Below are 17972 nucleotides of genomic sequence, written 5' to 3'. Positions count from 1 at the left end.
CCCTAAATTTCCTTGTATTAGTTCTATCATTTATATATATTTATTTTTTTCTACATTAGATTAGAAGCTTCTCGAGAGTGAAAATCATGTATTATACTTAGAAAATGTGTAATTAGTACCTATAGGTGATGATTAATTTTAACTACATTTATAGCAATTAAATGAAGAAAAAAAAATCCAAGTGGTATAATAAGACCACTCAATGACTCACTTCTTACAAAATTTGACGTAAGACATTGAGAAATGAGTTCAGTAGAAAAGGTGTTCACAAGTCCAGTCTTGAACCTACGTCATAACATCTAGGAGCTAAAAAGGACTTAAAAATAGGCCATCCCAACTCTTTAATTCAAGAAAACTGAAGCTTAGGTAAGTTGAGATTGCAAATCTAAATGGCCATAGTTTATAGTAATTGTCCCCAACCTTTTTGGCACCAGGGACGAATGCTCATGTGCGAATCTAATACTTGATGATCTGAGGTGGAGCTGAGGTGGTGATGCTACTGCTGAGGAGTAGGGGCAAATACAAATGAAGCCTTACTCTCTTGCCTGCCTCTCACCTCCTGCTGTGCAGCCTGGTTCCTAGCAGGCCACGACTAATACCGGTCTGCAGCCTAGGGGTGGGGGAACCTCTGTTTTATAGCATGACCCTTAATTTTAAGAACTAGAAGACAGCATTCTTTCCAGCTCATGCTGCTTCTTCACTATAAGATTATTCATTCAATAAGTATTTATTAAACACTTGCTGTCTATGTGCTATGTATTCAAAATAATATGTGAACTTAGTCTACAAGTAGCTTAAAATCCAGGGGATGACATATGTAACTATTAGGTAACATCCAGAAAAAACATTTACAGTTGTTGTAATGAAAGAAAACCTCATAAAACGTCAGAGTGAGTCAAGCTTTCTGATAGAAATTCCTGGTCTTAAGAAAAGCTGGTATAATTCACTCAGAGTTATCTATAAACTTTGTTCTCTGAAAGGTCTGCCAATAACCCAAACATTATGCCAATTCAGGGTTTTTATGTTTCTGAAATTTCAAACTGGCATATGTGCTTTTCATATGGTATACTTATTTCGAGAGGTAGCAAAATTATCAACTCCCTGCCTCTAACGGTCGGTCTGTGTTGATCAATCTCTTTAATGCTGACAAGAACATTAATATCATTTCCACTCACTCAAAAACAAATTGATATTCAATTCTGTTATTCTCATGGCTATCCATCATCATCACTCAAAAACCTGAAAGACATTATTTTCCATGTGTCTTCTCAAACTCATTCTCTGACCTACACTTTCAGAAACTAATATTCATGATGATAATATCAATGTCAATATCTAGGAGATTTTTATGTGACATAAACCATGGCTTTGTATTTTCAAATCTAGTTAGTTGTATATTTGAATGACTATTACATATATATATTACTAATATATATATATATATATGTATGTATATAAGTTTTGGAAAGTTTTTTTTAAAAAAAACATTAACCTGACATCTCAGAAAAATGAGTCTAAGAGAGAAAATAAAATTGTAAAATTATTTAGAGATACTATCTCTTTTTAGTTTAAACAAATTTCCAGTTAAGAGTAACTGATTATTTGTGGGTGGATGGGTAAGTGAAATGGAGACTCAAGGTAGAAGTCTGAATAACTGTAACACTTATTCATTTCTCAATTATATTTCTATTTATTTTGGATAATTGTCTAATATCTTCAAAATAGTTTATATGTGTAGAGCTTGTATAATAGAAGTTAACTTTTGCCCATATCTTTAATATGGTATAAAATTATTTTATCCCCCTTGCCTATATTCCTAAATATATAATTTTGAAAGTAATATGAGCCATTGTGTTGGAAACATGTTAAATATTTTTTATTGCCAAATTCAAAACATTTTCATCTAAGTTTTGATACTTTCAATTTAGTTGTCAGTATTTACTCATTTTTAAAAGCAGAGTTCTAAAGATGAGTTCACTAATGAATGCTACTAAACATTTAAAGAAAAATTGACACCAATTCTTCTCAAATTTTTCCAAAAAGTACAAAGCAAGGACTACCTTTTAAATCAGTCTCTCAGGTCAGAATTACCTTCATACCAAGCAAGAAAATGGCATCTCAAAGAAAGAAAACTACAGACCAATATGCCTCATGAAAATAGATGCAAATTCCACAGCAAAATACTAGTAAACCAAATCCAAAAGTATATTAAGAGGATTATGTACCATGACCAAGTGGAATTTATCCCCTAAATGCAAGAGTGCTTCAACATACAAAAAGCAATCAATGTAATACACCACATTAAGAGAATGGGGGAGGGGATCACACGACCATTTCAAGTGATCAAAAACAGCATTTGAAAAAAACCCAACACCCTTTCATGAGAAAGAAAGAAAGAAAGAAAGAAAGAAAGAAAGAAAGAAAGAAAGAAAGAAAGAAAGAAAGAAAGAAAGAAAGAAAGAAAGAAAGAAAGAAAAAGAAAATAACATTCAACAAACAGGAAATAGAAGTAAACTTCCTCAGTCTGATAAAGGATATTTATTAAAAACTCACAGTTAACATGATACTCAATGATGAAAAGCTGAAACCTTTCTAACCCTAAGATCAGTAACAGACAGGTGATGTTTTTTTGAATTCTATTCCGCATTGTACTGGAAGTCTTAGGGTAAGTAGATAAGAAAAAGAAATAAAATAGCATTCAAATTAGAAAGGAAGAAGTAAAACTACTTCTCTCCACAAATGACATGATCTTCTATGTAGAAAATCCTAAAGAAGTCACAAAAAATCCATTAGAACTAATAAATTCAGCAAAGTTATGATACAAGATCAACAGGCAAAAAAACCAGTTGTTTCCATAGATTAGCAATGAACAATTCAAAAATTGGAAGAAAACATAGAGATATTGATGACCTTGGAATTGCCAATGAAGTCTTATATATGACACCAAAAGCAGTCAATGACAAAAAAAAAAATAGATAAATTGGACTTTATCAAAATTAAAATATTTATGCATTAAAGAACACTATAAAGTGTGAAAATACAATATATAGAATAGAAGAAAATATTTGCAAATCATCTGTTTGTTAAGGGTCTAGTATCCAGAATATATATTTAAAAAAAAAAACTCTTACATCTCAACAAAATAACAATCAAAATTAAAAATTAATAAAGGACTTAAATAGGCATTTCTCTAAAGATACACAGGTAACCAGCAAGCATATGAAAAGATGTTCAAAATCATTAGTCATTATAGAAAAGCAAATAAAAGCACTTCATACCCACTGGGGTAGTATAATAATAATTTTAAAAAACTAAAAATAACAAGTGTTGGTGAGGATATTGAAAGATTGAAGCCGTTGTACATTACTGATATGTTAAATGGTATGGCCACTGTAAAAAATAATTTGGCTTTTCTCCCTAAAATTAAACAGAATTACCAGGTTGCCTAAATAGTCCACTCTGAGGTAATTTAAGCAAATATTTGTACATGAAAGTTCATAGCATCATTATTCACAATAACTAAAAAGTGGGAAAAAGTCAAATGTGTGCAATAAATGAATAGATAAACAAAATGTGGTTTACCCATACAACGGACTACTTTTCAGCCATAAAAGAGAATGGATAATAAATGCTAAAACATGGATAAACCTTGAAAACATTATGCTAAGTGAAAGTAGCCAGATACAAAAAGTCACATATGTATGATTCCATTTATATCAAATGTCTGGACTAAGAAAAGCTATACATAGAGAAAGCAGATTAGTTTTGACAGGGCTATAAAAAAGGATAGAATGGAGACAGGCTGCTTAATGGGTAAAGGTTCTCCTTTGGAGCTCATGAAAATGTTTTAAAACTAGATAAACTTGATGATTGCACAACATTGTGAAAGTACTAAATGCCACTGAATGGTACACATATAAATAGTTAATTTTATGTCATGTGAATTTAACCTCATTAAAAAAACCTGTCCATTGAGATTATTTTGTCTATTTTTTAATGAAGTTAAATTTAATTACATGTCCACAAACTTTCACTTTTTAAAAATGTTCCATGATTATTTGTCTGAGCACGTTGTTGTTGTTGTTGTTGCTGTTGTTGTTGTCATTGTTGTTTTTCTTTTTTAGCCAAGAGGCAGGGGGACTTGTTGACTATTTTGTTTTTTTGTTTTATTTATTTTTGCTTAATTTTTAAGTCAAACCAAACATTCATAAGGTAGTTAATTAACCAAATATGAAATGATCTTCTTGCTTCCCAGAGAGCATATAACAAAATAGAATATCTGAGATATATTTTTCAAAACTTTAGCTACCATTTGACTATTTACTCATTTATTTCTCTAATGGTTTTGTATAGTCATCTAATTTTACCAATTAAATTACAAGTTATTTGAGTGAAATTACTCAAATTTCAGTTGTCTTATTGTCTCTACAGTTGTCTTATTGTCATTCTGGAAATATAGTGCTTGTTTTAAAAACTGTCTTTGATTAATAACCTAATTTTCTTCATTTTGGAAAAAAAATAAATTTAAATTAAATCTTTTATATCAATAGATAATGTTATGAAAGATTTTTAGACTTTTGTTTAGAAATTAAAGAATAAGGATTGATCTACATTATTGAGTCTTGCATAGACCAGAATTCTTACTTAGACAAAGGAAATTTTTAAGGTCACTTCTTATATACATTGTTATTGAAAGAAAACTTTGACTTAGATATTTAACCTTTAAACCATACCCCTTCAGAAGCTCTAAAACCACTTAAGCAAAACGAGAAACAATTTCTATGCAATCAGCACACTTATTTACACACCCACTCTTATTTCTTCAACAGGTCTTTGAAACACTAGACAGTTTTTGAAAAGGTGCCTTGTTTCAACATAAAACTATGAGAACACCCATAACGCGGCTGTTTCCTTTCAAAAGAAGGAATGCAAGAAATTTTTTTTTCTGTTTAAACAAATGCTATTGTTTTATTGCCAATTTTTTCTTTAAAAGTACCCATTAGTAAATCTAGCAACCTTATTAAGTATTTTTAATCAGTTAACAACATTGTTAGAACTTGTTATAAATTCTTATATGCTCTATGAAAGTTCCTCAGTCTTTAGTCATTCTTTGATCCTGTAACTACATACCTGACAATTTAGTTCCAAAATGCTGCTTTAATATTGTGTAGTTAAATATGTTATGATAGGATTTCCTTAAAATAAAACAAAAATTATTTTCTTCAGTTTCACTTCATGAAACTGATGAATTCATATTACATTGTTTCACTATTTTTTCAACTTCTAAATCTGTACAGGCCTGTTAAATGGCACATGAAATATTAATTCCACTCAGTTGTAACCACTTGGAAATGCCAGCAAATGCCCTATCAGCCTGCACAGAAAAGGGTTTTCTCCCCCAAACCAAATCAATCTAAAGTTCATTTAAAAGTCAGCAAATAATATTGCATTTATTTATGTCACTTTATTTGTACTTATTTGCTTACAAAAGTCTAAGCTTCATTACTTAAAATGCTATATTATCCTAAAATATATGATTTTTTCAATGTTCCATTAATTTGTTATTATAAGACATAAAACTAAAGTATGACCTGAAAATGAATGATAAAGAAATTCAAAGTACTAGATTAGCAAACTAGATTCCAATGAAACTGTTATTCGCAACACTGTTCCCATGAAAAGATTGTGTTTTACTTCTGTTGTAGAAATGTTTCAAAAATCCGACTGGTGAGAAACCAAGCAGCACTTGGAGAGTTGGAGAACTCAAGTTTATTACACAAGCGGTCCCAGAGGAGATAGCACTCTGAAGATCTGGGCCTGGAGCTCAGTTGCAACTTTGTTTAAATAGAGCTTATTTGGCATAGGCCAATTGGTTAATTTGTCTTCAAATGGTTACAAAACGTGGGACTTGCTACGGGTTGCAGGCAGTTACATTTGTTGTTTAGACAGAACGAACAAAAAGGAGGAGTCATTAATTTTGGGTACGGCCTATGCAGCAAGCATATCTACAAAAGCAGAACAAAGAATTGATTAGCCTTTTGAGTGAAAATTCCTCTTCACTTCCATGTGCATACATATATTTTCTATTTTTCCCTGCTTTGAGTCACAAACATCTCTCTGTCATCTATGGTATAACCATGGTATAACCAAAAACAAGCAATTTATAAAGCTAAAACCAGAGTCTGAAAATCATATTTTAGCAAAATGTTTGAAAATATCCTTTCTCATTTTCTCAAAACAGAAAGATAAAGTGGGATTGACAAATTAGAATTTAGATCATTCATTGTCAATTCGCTTAGTTACAAAACATTTAGGTATTGTGTTCTCACCATGTAACCAATATTATATTAGGTACTCTGAGAACATAAATGAAATAGATGTGTTCCCTGACTCTGCAGTGCAAGCTACAAATTTACCTACCCCTACACAAACCCTAGGTATGTGCTGATGCCCAACAATATTGCCAAAACGGAGAAAGAAAAGAAAGAATCTGGTTCCTGAATACAAGTTACACATAGATATTTTCAGCAAGAAGACCGTTAAAAGCCTATCATCCCAAATTCCCCTTCTAAAAAGGGGGAAGGCAATTAAAGGTGAAAATCTACTAACTTAATCATCAAAAGAATAATAAAATTACCCCACAAATAGATTTTGGCTTCAGAAGTTATAAACCATTTCCAATATGCACATATCCTTGATAGGCTATTAATCTGCCCCAATAGAAGGAAATTGCCTTGCATAACGCTTCAAATGCTTTACCTTGAATGTTAGAAACTAGTAGCCCTTCAATGTCTGGTAAATAATATAACATCATTCGACATGAGTGATGAACGTCACGTATGAAAAGGCACTAAAACATGCTGCATTTATAAGTTGAGCAACCATCTATCATTTGCCTTTGACATGTAGCAGCTATACCACATTGGGGCTTCGGGGGAAGAAAAGAGGAAGAACTATGAAATAAGTAATATACAAATCAACAACCTGCTGGAAAAAAAATAAATGTAAAACAGTAACTAGAAAAGAAAGCCATGCTTTTGACTTTTACACAGTAAAGTTTATTCTTTACTAAATGTGATGGAAGACAAAAGAATGTAAGATATGCAAAAGACAGAGTCCCTGCCTCAGATGTTCTCAGCTAATCATCAATGTGAAATATACTTTATTTCTAATACAGCTTGTCAACAATTTCCATAATGACATACTGTTTGAGTTATAAAATTTTTTCTGATGTCAGCGATCTCATTCTAACCCTAGCGAACACCTATAATTTATATATTACTAGACAAACCATAAAAGCATGACCATTATAGGTAAACTTTGTATCACCGATGAATATTTTAAATAATAACAAGAAATGTAATGGTCTGTAATTCAGTTTTATACCATTTCTGAATTGTGAACTAGAAAGTGCTACAAAAACCCATTATATTTAGAGATTTAGTGGGGGAAATATTCAATTGCCAACATTTCAAGCTGTAAATCTGTGTTGTTGTTCTTGTTGTTTAAAAAAAAAAAAAAAAGACATTTCAAAGCATCAAAATAGACCATGACTCCATTGATATTTATTGTATTCACTTACCAGATTTGCTAAAAGGACATGACTGAGAAATTTCTTGTAATTTCTGCAGAGGAAAAAAATGTGACCACCATTCAATTCTTAGAGTACGTTTCCATTCAAAATGCCTGGAACATATTCATGCTTTATCCATTACCTAAACCCTTTCAGTATGTATTCCACAGTAAACCAGAGAAAGTGAAAACGTGCTTCTTTAAGAACAGGATCAAAGGAATTTATGGGCCAATTCTACTTTCGGTGAGAATATTTGGCTTAAAACCAGACACCTAGAGTTCTTACCTGCAAAGACAGGATACATCACAGAAGTAGATGCTAAAGGAGATGCTTGAACTTGAGCCAGGAGAGATAATAGAGACAGAGAACAAAATACAAACTCTTGAGCCAAAAGGACCATTGCCAATTAACCTTTTATTGTAAAAGTGAGACAGTTCATATATAAACACACTCATGAATAAGAAAACCAAAGGAATTTTTGCTTCCAGATTTGGGGATAGAATGGAGTGAAGACGAATAATTAGAAGTAGAAAATCTTTTATAGAAAAACAAAAAGAAATGTCTTTCTTTTCAAAGAATCTGAAAATGCCTTGAGACAAAAGGATAGCATGTGGTGGACCTACAATTATGACAAAAACAAGTTAGAGGAAAAAAAATATCTGGATGCAACCAGCAGCCCACTAACACTTATAAGAAATGAAAGTCCATGATTTCCATGATGAATACATGGTATTCGACATGAGCCCTTCAAGATCAAAGGCAAAGGCTAATTAATTAATGCTTTATTATTTAAAAGTTAGTGCATCATAACACTTCAAAGTATAAGTTTTTATTTAAAACAGAACAGAAATGTCTCTACAGCAAATTATCTCATGAACTACTTGTAAGCACAGTGGCTTTGTGCTATAAGTACAAATACACTCAGTGCTGAGAATGGCCCCATAAAATTCTAAGAACACAAGCTATTGCCTTTTCAACATTTTCTCCAGTGCTGTTTCTTAAATAAAAACATGGGGATGTGGAAAGAGTACTTGTTTAAAGTTTTTGGTCTAGTCATTTCAGTCAAATTAATTTAACATAAACCAGAACTCTGAAACTAAAAAACAGAATTTCTGCTTTCATTACTTTTGCCAATTTCAGGAGCATGGAGGGGTTGGGGGGCGGAGGGAGTGATGAAATTGATCCTTTTCTTTCATCAGTTTCCATAAGCTGTGTAAAGAAAAAGAGAAAAATAAAATAGACATAATTGTATCTTCTCCTAAGAAAGACAGATATCATAAAGTAAGTCTATTTCTGTAATTTGAATTATCAAATAGTTTTTGTGGAAAGATCTTACTCAATTAATGAACACTGTATTGAGTTTTTTATTAAATTTTTAATCAGGTTTCTCAGCTTCCGCACTATTAACAATATGGGCCAAATAATTCTTCATTTGGAAGGAGTGGGGGGAATCTGTTCTGTGCATGCAGGATGTTTAGTGGAATCCCTGCCTCTAGCCAATAAAGCCAGTAGTACCCTATCCCCTATTCATGACAACTAAAAATTGCCAGATGTCTTCTGATGTAAAAAAATCATTCCAGTTGAGAACCATTATTTGCCTTTTTCACTAACATTTATACTAATGATGCAAAAGCAGTGATAGGCAAAACTGCTAGCACCTTAGCACCAATCGAATAGTGGCACTTTATTTGTATAATGAATCCCTTATGCTCCTCATCTGAATGAAGAGAAATTTAGGTTATAAAATTATAGCTGTAATTAAGGAAAAAAAATAAAAGAACAGTGGTTGTAATGGGCATGTCCTCACTCCACTGATTTCAACTAAGAAACCCAAAATGCCCCATCTGCTCTCCCTACTGCCTCACCCTAAAGAACAAATGAGATTATGTCTAAAGTGGGATGTCTAAGGTGGGATATCTAAGACAAAGAATTCTTGTCTCACCCTCTAAAGGATTATTATTGATCGACTAATCCCAGGAAGAATCTGAAGGAAAGTGAAAGGAACCATAGAGAAGGAGAAAGAGCTAGGTAGGAAGTGGTTTCCAGCCTGAACCTAGAAAAGCTCTAGAACATAAGAGTTGCACCACAGAATAAGTCCTGCCTACGGCATGTCTTGCTTTGAGGGGCTGGCCCTTTATACCTCATGGGCAAGCAGCTTCAGGAAGTAAAGGGAAATCCTTCAAAAAGGCTAAAGCTGTGGAACCTTAGCAGTCAACATCAATGCAGGTGGAGGGTGGAAGCTCCTCTGGGGCATCAATACTGTCACTACAAGTGACTTTCTCTAACAAGAGAACAACCAAACCAACAAAAACTACTTTGAAAGACAATTTGTTTAGTCTATTGATTATAACATCTTTCTCATTATAATTGACATAATTATATATTATCTTTCAGGATGATAATTATAGAAATCTTTTGGAATGAAACAGAAAAGAAAATATCTTCATTTTTATGGCAAGTAACAGAAAATTTGGTTTATGAGAAAACCAAAGAAAATGCTACAAAATTATTTTATTAGATTTGATAACATTGTAAAATATTAAAATGAGGGCATTTTTTCTTTAATTTGAGCTAGAATTTTTTTCTAAAATATTTAAAGTAACAGTTCTTAAATTTGGAGTTTCAGGACATCTTTACATTCTTAAAAATGTATTGAAGATCAAAAAAGCTTTTGTTTTTGAGGATCACATCTAGCAATTTTACTGTTAGAAATTAATACTGAGAAAATTTTAAATATTTTTTGTTATTTATTTAAAGATAACAATAGTAACTGATTGAATGTTAACATATACATTACATTCTCAATGCAGAATAGTCATGTTTTGAGTGGCATTGTTTTACATTTTTCAACCTCTGTAGTGACTGACTTAGTAGAAGCACTGAAAAAGCTGGTTTGATTAAAGTCTATCAACAAAATCATCTTCACAGATATGTGTGAGGAAAAGGAATGAGTATTTTAATTGCCTTTTCAGACAATCATGAATGGTATTCTTTACTACTACACCAAAACCTGACAATTAGTAGTTTTTAAAGGGTAGTTGTAATGTGAAATCTGAAACCATATTAACAAACTCCATATACTCTATTATATTAACATTCCATGTTCTATCTTATGACTTGAATGGATCTTTTTTTAACCTACGCATGATTTTGTAAAATCATGCATTGCCATGTGAAAAATACTAGTTTATTGAGATACATAAATCTTCCAAATGTTGACACATCCCATTAGTCAATATAAAAAAAAAAAAATCACATGTTTAATATTACCACAGATCTTATCAGAAAAGTTTTTAAGTTTTAGGGAGAAATAAAGTTCATAGGGACAGACACAAATTTTCCAAAATTCTAATTTTCACTGGCAACAAACATTAGTTCTTTTCCTTGAGATGACACATTCATTTAAAAGATAAAGTGTATCAAATATACAACTCTGATTAATTATAGTCCATCTGTCAGTCATTCTTTCAAGTAAAAATGGTATTTCATGAAAAAAAGTGGCTAATTTAACCTGCAGCTCAAACAATTGCTTGAAGACTTTTCCTCAGGTCAATCATAAATCAGTAAGTAGTAGAGGTGCTTTATGCGTACTTCCCTTTTCTTCCCACAGAAATATTTAAAAGATATGTACTTAGAAATTGAGATTAATAAAGTTAACAATTTTTACTGTTTCATCAAGAATATTCTCAAGAGAAAATAGGTGTGTGTGTGTGTGTGTTTAATGCAAGTGTATATGTGTGTGTGTGTGTGTGTGTGTGTGTTTAATGCAAGTGTATGGTAATGAAGAATACAGTAAATATCACTATAGCTTGTTGCTAATACTTGTTCTGTGCTAAATTGCCAGCTGTTTTACCCATCATTGCTTTCGTATCACTAGTATAAATGTTAGTGGAAAAGGCAAATAATGTCTTAGTATTACCATTAAAATAGTTTTAACTCTCAGATCTCCTGAAAGCTACTCTCAGAAACCCACAAAGGATCATAGATCACACTTTGAGGACCACTATGCTAGATAAACAAACCTGCAGAGACATTTTTCTACGATTCTCACTGTGTTCTTGTATATAAGCTTTTTGCATAAAGGCCACTCCAACAAGGAACTGGACATAGAGTTGAGAAAAATTCACATTGGTGAACAGTTATATCTCAATCCAATCATCAGGACAACAATCTCAAGGAATCCTCACTTTCTTGTCTTTTCCTTTCAATCTCAGATGTGTTTAGGTAAATCTGATTTTAAATGGTGCAAATCTGGACCTTGGATGGGAAGAGAAAGAATGAGAAACAGAATATCTATAATGCATATGTAGGGGGACTGAAGATAGTGAAGTTAGGAGTTACTATGCAAAGCTTTTTATTTACTGTCTCAAATATTTGACTAAGTAAAAAATCAACCAATCAATCAAATTATTTTTATGGTCACTTCCCATTCTATTTTTTGATTATAAGAAGTGGAAATATTTATTGTAGTCCAGTTCATATACAATTCTCTTTCTCAGTACTGGAATTCATTATTGGTAAAAATCTGAATAGTACTTAAGAAAGAGCTGACTCTGGAAAAGTCATTTTTACAATCTTGTAATTGAGCATAGCACATATTAAAAGTATCTTTAGAAAACAGAAGGAACTCTAAGGAAATTTCTTCATATCACATTTAGAAACAATTAATTCCCAATAGACTATTTGATACTCTATACACGGCCAGTACAATCATTCCAGAGATTTTCATTAAAGTTTTATTATATGTGGAGGGGGAAAAACCTGTCTGTGTAGAATTTTTCTTTGCTCTATTGAAACATTGTGAGCTCCTATTTGATCAAGTCTAAAGCCTTACTATACCCCAGTAGGTCTTTGGGTTGATTTCGATTTCAAATTCATCTACTGTATAGTATTTCAGTTATCTTTGCTTCACTGCACACTGGAAAAATGTTTGCAGAATCTTGGGCAAACTGCTATGATGAGATTTGTAACGTTTGTGATGTAGATTACATTGTAAAGTGGTTTTGCAGGCAAAACATTTTGGGGAATTATGTGAAGCCAAACAACGAGAAAGACTCAAGAATCTATAATCAATAAACTCTATGTAAAATTAATTCGAAGAATGCTAAGTTATAGTAATAATTATGTGTCAAAATGTTTTTTAATTATATATAGAAAATATTACAGTATAAGTGCAGAAGAATATTTTGCATATCCAAATTTAAGCAAAAGTCTTGAGATTTAAGAGTTATGCTTTCTGATATTAAAAAATCCTCTGTGATCTATACAATAACTTATTGAAGATATTAAGAGAAAAATTTCCTTAATAAGTGATGTTTAATAATACTCAAATTTATCCCCAGAAAAATTTTCTTAACAGATAATGCTTAATAGTACTCAACTTTTATCCCCAGAATTTCTTATGTTTATTTAACTCATATATCCAAGAAAAATTTTTTTTTACTCTTCGATCTTTTTACATATATTAAGAAAAGTAGGGGAATGGTATCAGTTTTCAATAGATTCAAATAAAAATTAGTTTTCCTTAAAGCACTCATCTATTTCAGAAAAATAATTGAAACTGGAATTATTCATTTTCTCATTTCTTCATTTCCATTTGCAAGTGTACATGCAAATGAAGCCTAAATGTCATTTTTCTACTATACAATATAATTTGAAGATGAAAACCACCTATAGAACATCATATATGTCTAACATGTTAAATATATATATAGCAGATTAAGCAGAACCTCATGTATATTATATATATAAAACATTAAGCATGGTTGCATTTTTTCCCTTATACTTGACACTTATTTCAATTCTAAGTTAGATGCAAACTGTTTTACTCGAATCTTTTGATATCGTGGTTCTTTGTCATCTCACTTTTGGAATTAAATCTTTATCCTAACAGAACATTTCTTCAACTATTCTCTAAAGGTCTCACATTGAAATTGATTCAACAAGGACTATCACAAATTTGTAGATGGCTGATCACAATGTCTTCTAGTGTTCTTCAAAAGGAAACTTACAGATAGTTCCCAAAAGCTTCTTATTTTCCCAAGAGTGAAATCTATCTTAATGATTCCCTGTGAATATAATTTAAAGGAAAAACATCTTCTGCATTAAACATTATGTTACTAAAATGACTGAGTTAGCAGTTAAATAAATATAAAAACTTTAGTGAAGGATACTAATGGTTGTATTATATTTTTTGACTCTGTATTGTTTAGTAAAGTTGATAAAATAGTTATTTCCCCTAGTAGATCAATAGTTCCATGGTTTTATCTTGTCACAAACAGGAAATGTAGAATATGATTACCCATCTCTGTTCTTCCATCTTATCAAAATCCAATAAATTATTTCTATGCTATCCCAACATTCAACTGGTTTTGACACACCAAATTAGCAATTTCACCTTAATAATTTCTAAATGAAATGTGACCTAATTCCAATAAATTTTTGCTTTATTGAGATCATTTCATGCTATCATCAATATGTGATTCAAAGGGCTCACCTTAAAAGACAGTAGATTAAAGGTACATTTTATCTACCCTGAGGCTCATTAAAGTGAACTCCCAAAAATAATGTGTAAACCACATTTGCTCCTGTATTCAAAATATGGCAAACAGCCGTATTTATATTTTTAATTTTGTATTATAGACACGAAATGGAGATGCTAAAGTGACTTAACTTTTTCACTATCCTTGTATTTTTGGTTCTTTTAAAATATATTTTTCAATTATAGTTAGCATACAATATTATACTAATTCAGGTGTACAACATACTGATTAGACATTTATATGACTTACAAAGTGATCATCCCAATAAATCTAGTACCCATCTGATACCATACATTATTATTATATTATTGACTACATTTCTCATGCTGTTCTTTACAACCCAATGACTAATTTGTAACTACAAATTTGTGCTTCTTAATCCCTTCCCCTTTTTTATCCACCCCCAAACACATCTCCCATCTAGCAACTCTCAAAATGTTCTTTGTATCTATGAGTTTATTTCTGTTCTGTTTGTTTGTATTGTTCTTCAAATTCCACATAAGTAAAATTATATGGCGTTTGTCTTTCTCTGCTCCTCCTATTCCACACAGCACAATACCCTCTAAGTCCATTTCTGTTGTTGCAAGTGGCAAGATTTCATTCTTTTTTTATGGCTGGGTAATATTCCATTGTATATACATACCACTTACTTTCGTCCACTCATCCATTGATAGACACCCAGACTGCCCTCATATCTTGGCTATTGTAAATAATGCTTCAGTGAATATATGGATTCATATGTCACTTCAAAGTATTATTTTGAGTTACCCTGAAGTAGGAGTACTAGGTCCTTCTTTGTCTCTTATTATAGCCTTTGTTTTAAAGTCCGTTTTGCCTGGAATAAGTATTGCTACCCCAGGTGTTTTTCATTTCCATTTTCATAAAATATCTTTTCCTATTCCTTTACTTTCAGTCTGTATGTGTCTTTCAATCTGAAGTGAGTCTCTTGTGGGAGGTATATGTAAGGGTTTGGTTTTTTATCCATTCAGCCACCCTGTCTTTTGATTGAAGCATTGATCCTTTTACATTTGAAGTAATTGTTTATAGACATGTAGTTATTGCCATTTTATTAGTAGTATTTTTTTTCCCTCTTCTTAAAGAAGTCCCTTTAATATTTCTTGTAATACTGGTTTGGTGGTAATGAACTTTAGCATTTTTTTGTCTGGGAAGTTCTTTATCTGTCCTTTGATTCTAAATGACAATTTTGCTGGGTAGAGTAATCTTGGTTGTAATTCCTTACTTTTCAACACTTTGAGTATTTCTTGCCAATCTCTTCTGGCTTGAAAAGTTTCTGTTGAGGAATCAGCTGACAGTCTTATGTGAGCTCCCTTGTAGGTAAGTAACTGCTTTTCTCATGAGGCTGTTTTTAAGATTCTCTGTCTTTAACCTTTGATATTTTGATTATGATGTGTCTTGGTGTGAGTCTGTGATTTTATCTTGTTTGTGACTCTGCACTTCCTTGGCTGTATGTCTAATTCCTTCACCAGGTTAAGAAAGTTTTTCTTCATTCTTTCTTCAAATAGGTTTTCAATTCCTTGTTCTCTCTTCTAGTACCTCTATGATGTGAATGTTAAAATGCTGCTATTGTCCCAGAGGCCCCTTAAAGTACCCTCATTTTTTGGGGGAGATCCTTTTTTCTTTTTGCTATTCTGATTGGATGTTTTCTGTTACTTTATCTTCTAAACCATTGATTTGATCCTCTGGTTCATCAAATCTATGGTTGATACCTTCTAATGTATTCTTCATTTCAGTTATTGTATTCCTTATTTCTGACTGGTTCTTTTTTATGTTTTCTATCTCCTTTTTTATGTTTTTTATCTCTTTGTTAAAGTTCTCACTGAGTTTATCTACTCTTCTTCTAAGTTAATTGAGCACTCTTATAACCAGTGTTTTGGAACTCTGCATCTGATAGATTGCTTGCCTCTATTTTGTTTAGTTCTTTTATTTGAGGTATATTTCTTTGTCTCCCCATTTCGGCTGCCTCCGTGTGTGTGTGTGTGTGTGTGTGTGTGTGTTTCTATGTATGAGGCTGCTATGTCTTCTGGTCTTAGTAGAATGGATTTACATAGTAGATGTCATGTGGAGCCCAGTGGCACAATCTTCCCTGGTTACCGGAGCCAAGTGCTCTAGATGTGCCTTGTATGGGTTGCGTGTGCCCTCCTGTTGTATTTGAGCCTTGGTTGCTGTTTGCACTTCAGTAGGAGGTATCGACCCTAGAGCTGATTGGTTATGAGGACTGTCAGGTGAGTTGCTGACCCTACAGAGCAGGATTCACTTTATCAGGCCCCTGCTACCTGCTCAGTCTGCCCTTTGAGTGTGTTGTTCTCCAGATGCAGCCCCAGGCAGTGCTCCAGGTTGTGTCTAAGCTGGCCACCACCGAACGTGCCGGCCCAAGGGCCACAGGCCAAGTTCAGCTGCAGGTTGCACCCTGCCCAGGACCACCTGGCAAGAGTCATCAAGTTATCTGCAGGTGGCCACCACCCACACCAGGCTTGGAGGTGCCTCAAGAGGCTAAGCTGCAAACAGAAACCAGCTGCTGCTAGTGCTGGGCTTGGGGCTGCTCAGCAAGAGATACAGGGCACACCGATGCCAGATGCTTCTTGTTTGAGTTGTGTGAACCTTTGAGAGATTTTAGAAAAGTTAGCACCATGAGCCAAAACAGGCCATTTGTATGGAAAAGCCACTAGAAGCGGCTTGGGTGGGCCTGCAAGTTGGGTGAGGCAGATTCTGAAGGAATCAATAGGGCAGGGTGACATGTGTTAACTGATCGATGAACTCAGATATGGCAGCCCCCATATCTGCACACCAGGAGGGAGAAGGGTTCAACAAAGAAACAATGGAGTCTGCCAGCACATCTGTCTGGGAAAAAACTGCTCCTTCAGCCTTCTCCCCGAAGTCAGACAATTCATTTTTTTCCCCATATATCCCTGGTGATTTTCGAGCTGCTTCCACAGCACTGGTGCTCAGAGCAAGTGAGTCTGTCAGTGAGTAAGTCCCTGTGCGGACCCTTTAAGAGGAACGTCTGTGACTCCCACATCCTTCCATCTGGTTCACCCGCAACCTCTGCTGCTTTTCACAGCCAGAAGTTGTGGGGACTTCTATTCTTGGCACTGGAATCCTGAATTGGGGAGCCCTATGTGGAGCTGGAACCCCTCACTTTTTCAGAGGGATCTCTGCAGCCGAGATATCCCTCTGAATTCTCAACCACCACACGCTGTTATGGGACTAGCCCGTTTTGTGTCTCTACCCCTGCTGCCTGTCTCAAAGTGGCCTCTGATGTATATCCCCAGTTGTAGGACTTTTTAGCCAGACCTCAGGCAATGCCCAAGTATGGTTGTTTTGTCTACCTACTATGTCATCTCGAGCAGTAGTTGGTTCTATTTTTAACATATTTTGTTCTCAGATTGTCAAGTCTAATTTTATATAAAGAATATGAAATACATATATATATATTGGCATATATACACACATGCCAATACTAATGTATTTTATAGGAGCAATATAAGAAGAAAGGTATAAATATATAAATATTGTAAAAGGGAGATAAAATTTTCATTGTTTGTGTGTATATATATATGCATGCCATCACTAATGTATTCTGTAGGATCAATATAAGAAGTAAGATATAAATATATAAATATTGTAAAAGGGAGATAAAAGTTTCATTGTTTGTAGACATTATTTTACTATTTGCATTATTTTATTTTTTGTCTAGATGCTCAATCCAAGAAAATTATTTTTATAAAAAGGATTATAAATATAATGTTGCTATATAATACTTCGAAAATATTTCACTGTTATTATCAGTGATAATAATCACTCAACCAAACTTTATAGGAAATATACAAAAGTTATAA

The 17972-nt window shown here is 33.0% G+C and overlaps 1 long non-coding RNA gene across 4 annotated transcripts in view; it reads right to left on the bottom strand.

Moving 5' to 3' along the window:
• Positions 1–7967: 7967 nt before the first annotated feature.
• LOC107195979 overlaps positions 7968–17972 on the bottom strand; it is a 188285-nt gene continuing 178280 nt past the window's right edge. For all 4 annotated transcript variants that reach the window (XR_003047605.1, XR_001517291.2, XR_001517292.2 and 1 more), the window contains one exon: positions 7968–8782. This is a non-coding gene — a long non-coding RNA (uncharacterized LOC107195979). The remainder of the gene's footprint in view (positions 8783–17972) is intronic.

The sequence above is a fragment of the Pteropus alecto genome, unplaced genomic scaffold, assembly GCF_000325575.1.
Source record: "Pteropus alecto unplaced genomic scaffold, ASM32557v1 scaffold24, whole genome shotgun sequence".
In the NCBI taxonomy this organism is placed as follows: domain Eukaryota; kingdom Metazoa; phylum Chordata; class Mammalia; order Chiroptera; family Pteropodidae; genus Pteropus; species Pteropus alecto.
Note: the sequence above shows the minus strand (reverse complement) of the source record. Positions and strands in the feature narration are given on the sequence as shown.